The following is an 8,307-nucleotide window of genomic DNA, read 5'->3' as shown; positions in this document are numbered from 1 at the left end:
AGGGCACAGAAACCATGCCCTGCCTGAGAGGAGACATCCCACAGCAGGGGCTGGGGCTCAGAGCCGGCATCGTGTGCGGACTGGGCTAGGACTCACCTTGGGAGAGAACTTGGGGAGCCCCTTCTTCCAGGGGCCACATCCCACTGAGATGAGTCGACCCCCATGAGGATCTGCAGGATCTTGTCTGACATAGCCTCATTGGGAAGGGGGGTCTGATACTGTGCAGAGTGGGTCCCCGGCACTACAGACTGGGATCCCAATAGGCTCTGCTCACTCCACCAGCCATCAGCCTTGACAGGCCAGGTCCTCCCAGGCCTGCTGTCCCCACAGACCCCTTTTGGGCTCATCCTGAGGCTCTGGGAGGTCTGCCTTCTGCGGGGCGAGCACAAGCTCACAGCCAGGACATAAGCGGCATTCAAAGTTCATAGAAACTTGTCCCCATGTGCCTGAAGGTGGCAGGAGGAGCACACAAGACAGACCTCAACTGTCCTGAGGGCAGCACTTGCACTGTCCACACGACCCTCTGCTCTGGCCTAGAGGGAAGGCCAAGCCAAGCCAGGCCTGGTCAGCTGCGCAGGGCACCGTGAGTCCTTCTGGAAACTGAGCCCACCCCTGACACGACACAGATGAAAGGCAGGAGCGTGGTGAGCATTCCCCTGCCTGGGCCTTCCCTGCATCCATGGCCTCCTGTGCACAGCTGGACCCCAGGGTTGTCCAAAAGGGGCCCAGCACTGCCCACTGGGAAGTGCCCAGAGCAGAAACGAGGTGAAGGCACAGACCTCTCCCAGGAGACCCCACCTGGCCTGATGTGCAGCCCCATTCCTAGAACATCTCCTGAAGCTGTCTCTCTTTGGCCCATGGGAGCTCCTTCAGGACATGCTGTCTCAGGCCTGGACTCTTGAGGACCACGTGGTGCTCAGGCCTCCATGGTCGAGTTGAGAAGGACACACTGCGACCTGCATCCCACGTGGGCTCCAGCCTCCCGAGTCACCCTCTGAGGCATTAAATCATGGGGAGTGCCCAGGACCCTCCATCCCTACTCCCTGGGCCTTCCTCCTTTTCCTCTTCCTTCTCAAAGAAGTTTCTGAAAACAGGCCAGCTGGGCCCCAGGGCAGGTGCTAGACTCGCCTCAGTGACAGGGCATGGGATGAGGGCAAGACCCCTCCAAGCCCCTCCCCCACACCCTTCCCCTCCTGGCCTAGAAGAACCCTAGGGGGCACTGGAGGGGTTGGTCCCATCTGTGCGAGCCAACACCCACAGCTGCCAGCACCAACGCCAGAGAACAGCAGGGGCGCCTCACTCACAAGCACCCCTCCAAGTGTGTCACGACAGCAAGCCTTGAGCCAGGGAGTGGAGAGAATCAGTGTCTCAGACCCAGAGAGAGGATTCAGGGAAACGGTGCAGTAGGCCCCTTGGTGTGGGAAGTCATGGCATGGCGTGGATTGTCCGGGATGGCAGAGGGGCCCAGTGCCCAGGAGCGTCTCACGCGCTATGGAGACAGATCCTCATCTTAGGTGGCAAGGGGGCCAGGTGACAGGTAAGGCCTCTCCCAGCTGGGTTCTGCACCAGGGCTGAAGCCCAGACCGAGCCGCCCTGGGGTGAGAGTATGAGGCCTGGAGCCCCGAGCCAGCCTGAACCCTGGGGTCCGTCTCAGGAGCAGCCTGAGATGCTCTGACAGCAACCATGCCCCAAGCTGCACACACCCCTCACTCTGGGTTCAGCAGCCTGTGGGTGTTTCCTCAGTGTCACACCAGGTGGGCCACTAGAGACCCCCAAAACTCCAGGGGCCCAGGTTCATGAGGCCCAGCCCTGCAAGGAACAAATGGGCTTGGTGGAGAAGTGGACCAAATCTGCTTTTCTTTCAGCCAAACCCGCAAAGATCCCTAGGAAGGTCCTGGGCCTGGAGCGAGTGTCCCTGGCACCCAGGCCTCTGTGGGCATCCCTCAGCATGCAGACCCTCCCCAAGGGGGATGGGCTGGTCCTCCGTGGCCCACCAGCCCAGCTCCAGAAGTCCAGAAGCTGACCCTGAGGCCAAGGCCCAGCAGCATGAGGGGACTTCTGCAGAGCCCCGGGCAGCAGGACACTCTCTGGGGGCTCAGCCGCCCAGAGTGCAGCAAGTCTGTTCCTATCTCAGGACAGACCCCAGGATTTTGGGCGATTTCTGTGTGGGTGTCCTCTCCCAAAACTCCCCATGTACCTGGACATCCAGGGCTCATGGTTTCTACAGTGCAGCTTTGAGCAGGCATGCTGAACTCCTATTCCTTCCACATCTGCTCTGGACATCGCCAGGACCAATGGACAGGCCCATCCCTGCAACCCCAGCAGGGCTCCAACAACCAGACCCGGCCCACCCCACTGAAAACCCAGAGGTAGGACCACAGAAACTCCCCTTGCATGGTGGCATCTGGATCTGACGTTTCTCTGAGGATAGTGACCTGCACAGCCCCAAAGCAGTCAGTACTACTGCTAGGCCATATGGGATCAATATCAATGGGGAAGCTGGGCCCTCAGAGGCTGCTGGAGGGGAGAGTGACTGTGGCATCTGCACAGCCCCAGCCAGCCAGCAGCATAACACATGTCCTCATGTCTGCCCATTCGTGTGACAGAGCCTCTCTCACATGGCAAGCGTCCTAGAGCCATGGGGCTGCGATCCAGCCCAAGCCCTCCCCAACCAAAGCCCTAAGAGAAAAAGGACCCAGGGGAGCCATGGGTGCCCCAGAAACAGCTAAGATGGATACACAGGGGACTGAGTTCCTGGGACACTGGCCAGAACTAGACTGTGGCCCAAGGCAGGGCAAGCCCCTTAAAGCAGTGCGTGGGTACGCAGGGCCTGTGCATGCCTGGCAGAGCCAAGCCAGTGACGTTACCAGGCTCAAAGAGCAACCATCCACGACGGCCATGGTGGGGCAGGAGCAGGTGGGCCAGCCCCCTGCCTCATCAACTCAAGGAATCAGGGATGGCTGGGTTCCCAGGCCCTGAGTGCCCACCACCTGACCATTAGTGAGGCAGAGACATGAGGCCAATCACATGATCCTGGGGCCCTGCTTCCATCTTACAAGAACTCCTTCAGCTCACAGCACCAAGAAAATCCTGGGCAAGTGAAGGTCCAGGAGGCCAGGTTCCTACGTCTATTCTCCTTGTCAGGTGCATTTTGCCACTGGGAAAAGTCAGAAAAGGTGGCCTCAGTCCATGTAAGCAGGCTCCAAAGTAGGCACCATAGCTGCAGGGGGAGAAGGAGCTCCTGACGGCACTGGAATAGGCTCCGGCAGGATCCCAGATTCTGTGATTCTGTCCCCCGCAACCTGTTTTTTTTTTTTTCTTTTCTTTTTTCCCCCTTGAGTGCTTGGAATCGTCCCCATTTTACACGGAGTCTGCAGCCATTGACAATCAGTTTATTAGAGGACTTGTCGGCACCCACTTCTGTAGCCACCCTGTGGAAAGCTGGATGAAAGGCACACTGCTATCTCTGCACAACGGTGACCATCCGGATCTCACCAACAGGCAGAGACAATTTCTTAAATCTGTCTGAGTAATGGTATCCGCCAGATCACCAACATACACTCTGGTGGAATCCTTCTCTGCTGGTGATTCAAGATGAAGCGTGGTTGAAGCCTGCTTTAGAAGCTTATCTGCTACAGGGTCATTGTTTCCACAATATCGATCTTTAATATTCTGACCAGCAAGAGGGGGTCATCCGGATCTGCAGGCTTCTCATGTCTTTACAGACAGTCCTCTCCTTTCACCTGGACAGAACAAATGTAAGGCTTATTCCTCAGCCAGTACAGTGTGGTCCGGGCCAGTTTGAGCAGCATCTCACTACTGGACGTGGCTTTCCCCAGCAGAACAACTGGCCATGTTCTATCAGGCTTAGAAATTCCTCTGTCCATATCTGCAGTCACCTTTAAAGGCAAGTCTGTGTCATGAACCTGTATGGGCAGTCATACTCTAGGTCTAAGAGGCAAGTCTGACAGACATTTCCTGCAGGCTTGGCCCCCTTCAGTCTTCTTGGGATGCATGTGCTCCCCCGGGCACCAGCCAAACACTGAATGGCCTGACAGAGTTTGCATTTTTTCTCATAGTTCTCCTTGGTCATGTTTCTCTGAGACATATCTGGCACAGAATGGAGAAATCGACGTCCTCCCAGTTTTGCCTGTTTTAGGCGCTGGAACCCAGAGAGGTCGCCATCTTGAGAGGGTCGGCAGGCAGCAGTAGATTTCCAGGTGGGAGAGAGGACCCCCAGAATCCCACCAGACCCAGCTCTCCTTCCTGGTGCTGTTCTTGAGGCCCTGGATAATTGCCTTTCACCATACGTGAGTCATCTTTCTTGAGTCAAGGTGAACCTCACTTCCAAGGAATCCCCATTCTTGTAGGACACTCTGTGCTTCCCGGTCTCTCCAGGAGCTGGCTAAAATTCTATGCTTTTTCATTGGAATACTGAGATAGAGAGAAGTGCAGTTTTTTTACAAGTGTCTTTATCCAGCCATGGCATTAATTTCCCATTTGGTAGGAGGACAATAGTCTTATTTTCATCAGTATGTGTAGTGCATGTTAGTGCACAGCATGAACCTTAGAGGAAGACTTCTACCTTGAGATGTGAAATGCATCAATACTTGTGTGGAGTTAATAAACCTGCTCTACCTCCACAAGTGTCAGTTTCCTCACCCATACAATGGGGATCACACAACGACTTCTTCAAGTTGTTGCCAGAGTTACATTCACCAAGATATTTAAAAGTACCTAACTACAAGGGTCCACAGCATTAATAAAACCGCATCAGACTTCAATGCACACAAAAGGAATAAAGTACATGTGTCCAAAGACGAGATGAGCAGCTTTCTAAGCAGCCTGATGAGCAACAGAATGAGATCTACATTTAAGTAGAATTCTTCACAGCTCCACTGAAGAGGACACACATGGGGGCTCCAAGAAGATAAGCACATGGCCATTGCACAGTAACTGGTGTAGTGTGGATGGAATCCCTGAAGACCCTCTGAAATATCATTACACAACTGGCTCTCAGGGAACACTGGAACAAATCAGGAAACTCAGCAGATGCTACCAGGAACTGGGTGAGCAGAGGGGGGTCACATCCACAGATGTAAGCAGAAGACACCAAACCGCAAGGAGCTCCTGGCTCTGCAACAGCAGCTGTGGTGGCATCGGGGCCAATCTTCTGAGACAGCTGCTGTGGGATTGCTGAGACCATGTGTTTTTGCAGCCACACACCCAAAAGCAGTGCATTTGAAAACGGATCACAAAACTCTCCTCTCCACTCATCTTTGTTTTAAGATGACTGATGATGGATACCCTCACATTGCAACATCCCCACCAACACTTGTGGACAATCATATTTAGAAAATCCCACCTAAAGAGGGAACAGTCAGGAGTAGGATGAGAATATTGAGGGATGGGGGAGAGATGCGGGTACTTCACCCCAGACTCTGTTTGAAACAAGAGCCATTGTGCTGTGGTCTCCCTATACTTCCTCATTTTGCCGCATTCGTAGATGCCACCTGGTTTTTGTCCCTTTACTTACAAAGGTGCTGATGAGCCCATGGGTGGTTAATCCTGAAGGAGGAAATTCTTCACAAAATACAATAACAGAGTCTAATTTCAATGACCAGGTTTTTTAGTTTTTTTTTTTTTTCATAGTATCCCACATTAAAAATCACAAATGAAACCTGTTGGAATGTGTGATATGAACAAAGTCTTATTTTCATGCAGATTAACAACTTGGCTTTTACGGATTACACATAAAAGCATAAAAGCTGGTACCATCCCAGAATCAAAGGAACAGTCCCAGAGGACATACGGAATTTAGTGACATCAATTATTAAGAGGCTACACGAAACTGGAAGTGCTCCCAGAAGTTTTCATTGTCTAGACAGAAAAATTCAAGACATCAGCCCCAGCGAGTAAAGGTACGTCCCCTGGCTGCCGTGGGTGATGAGCTTTTCATTCAAAGCAGAGATATGAAGTCTGAGGTGTCTCAAAGTCACCCCAAGTGCTCCACACCTTGAAAGTCACTCCCACAAAGCTGGAACACCATCTGTTCCTGAAGGATCAGGTCATGACCTGTATCTTTGAGACACTGGGCAGTCAGGCCTCAGTTGAGATGAAGCCAATGATTTCAAGTGTAAAATACCTAAAACCAAATCTTTAGGTATCTATTAGCAGCCCCGTCCACTTAAATGGGTTGGTGAACATGGCCCATCAGACAGACACACACCTGAGCACTGGGGTTTTCTCCTCTGTTCTTAGCATCCCCTGGGTAAACCAGTAATTACCCTCCCTCATGCCTCAACGTTCACATCCGTGAAAAAGGTGATGGGGAGAGTGGCCTTTCCAGGAAAGCAGAGCACATGTCAACACCTGCTAAGCTCTGAATTTGTGCGTGGGCCCAGGCGACGGATTTCTCCAGAAAGCGGCTGAACTGGGACTCTGGCTGAAGAGAGCGGAGGTCAGCAGCACAATGCACAGCCCCTGGGACCTCAGGCCAGTTCCATAGCAGCTTAGGAAAGCAGTTGGGTCCCTAGGCTGGAGGAGGCCCGGTGCTCTGGAAAGATCCAGGGTGCGGGTGGAGAGGAAACGGAGCTGAGCAGTGAGAGGTGGGGTGAGCACCCCGTCCATCCGGTTTGGGCAAAGGCAAGGTGTCCTTTGCAGTGTCACACCCTCCTCACTACTGAGCCCAGAACTGCCTCTCATGGCCTTCTCCAGACTCACTTCCCATGGCCAGGAGGTGGCACATGATCAGTAGCTGGCACATGATCAGTAGCCAGCATCATTCTTCTATACAGTTAACTTCTTATTGACTACCGTCTCTCGGTTGTGCTATCAAATAGGACGTCTTATTCAGTCTTTCTAACTATGTTTTTGGTACCCATTACCATCCCCACATCCCCCAAGCTCCCCACTACCCTTCCCAGCCTCTGGTAACCATCCTTCTACTCTCTATGTCCATGAGTTGAATTGTTTGGATTTTTAGATCCCACAAATAAGTGAGAACAATTGATGTTTGTCTTTCTGTGAATGGATTATTTCACTTAACACATTGATCTCCAGTTCCATTCATGGTTTTGCAAATGAGTGGCTCTCAATTTTTTTTATGGCTGAAGAGTACTCCCTTGTGTGTATGTGCCACATTTTCTTCATTCCTCTGTTGCTGGACGCTTAGGTTGCTTCCAAATCTTAGCTATTGTGAACAGTGCTGCAACACACATGGGAGTGCAGATATCTCTTCGATATACTGCTTTCATTTCTTTGGGGGCATAAACCCAGCAATAGGATTGCTTGATCATATGGAAGCTCTATTTGTAGTTTGTAGAGAAACCTCCAAACTGTTCTCCGTAGTGGTTGTATATTACATTCCCACTGACAGTGTATGAGGGTTCCCTTTTCTCCACATCTTCGCCAGCATTTGGTATTTCGTGACTGTTGGTTAAAAGCCATTTGAACTGGAGTGAGATGATATCTCATTGTAGTTTTGATTGGCATTTCTCCAAAGATCAGCGATGCTGAGCACCTTCTCACATGCCTGTTTTCCATTTGTATGTCTTCCTTTGAGAAATGTCCACTCAAATCTTTTGGTGATTTCTTGATCAGATATTAGATTTTTTCCGATAGAATTGTTTGAGCTTCCCGTATACTCTGGTTATTAATCCCTCGTGAGACGGGTAGTTTGCAAATATTTTGTCCCATTCTGTGTGCTGTCTCTTCAATGTGTTGATTGTATCCTCTGCTGTGCAGAAGCTTTTGAACTTGATGTGGTCTCATTTGCCCGTGTTTGCTTTGGATGCCTGTGCTTGTGGGGCATTACTCAAGAAATTTTCGCCCAGGGAAATCTACAATCTAAATGTCTTGTAGAGTTTCCTCAATATTTTATTGTAGTAGTTTCATAGTTTGAAAGCTTAGATTTCTTTAACCCATTCTGATTTGATTTTTGTATATGATGAGAGATAGGGGTCTAGATTCATTCTTCTGCATATGGATATCCAGGTTTCCCAGTACCATTTATTAATGAGACTGTCTTTCCCCAGTGTATGTTCTTGGCACCTTTGTGGAAAGTGAGTTCACTGTAAGTGTGTGGGTTTGTTTCTGCTTTCTGTATTCTGTTCAATGGGTCTATACGTCTGTTTTAATGTCAGTACCGTGCTGTTTGGGTTACTATCTCTCTGTAGTATGATTTGAAGTCAGGTAATGTGAGTCCTCCAGATTTGTTCTTTTTGTTTAGAATAGCTTGGCTATTCTGGGTCACTTGTGGTTCCATATGAATTTTATGATTGCTTTATCCATTTCTGTGAGAAATGT

This window comes from Pan paniscus, chromosome X (assembly GCF_029289425.2).
Source record: "Pan paniscus chromosome X, NHGRI_mPanPan1-v2.0_pri, whole genome shotgun sequence".
Lineage (NCBI taxonomy): Eukaryota > Metazoa > Chordata > Mammalia > Primates > Hominidae > Pan > Pan paniscus.
Note: the sequence above shows the minus strand (reverse complement) of the source record.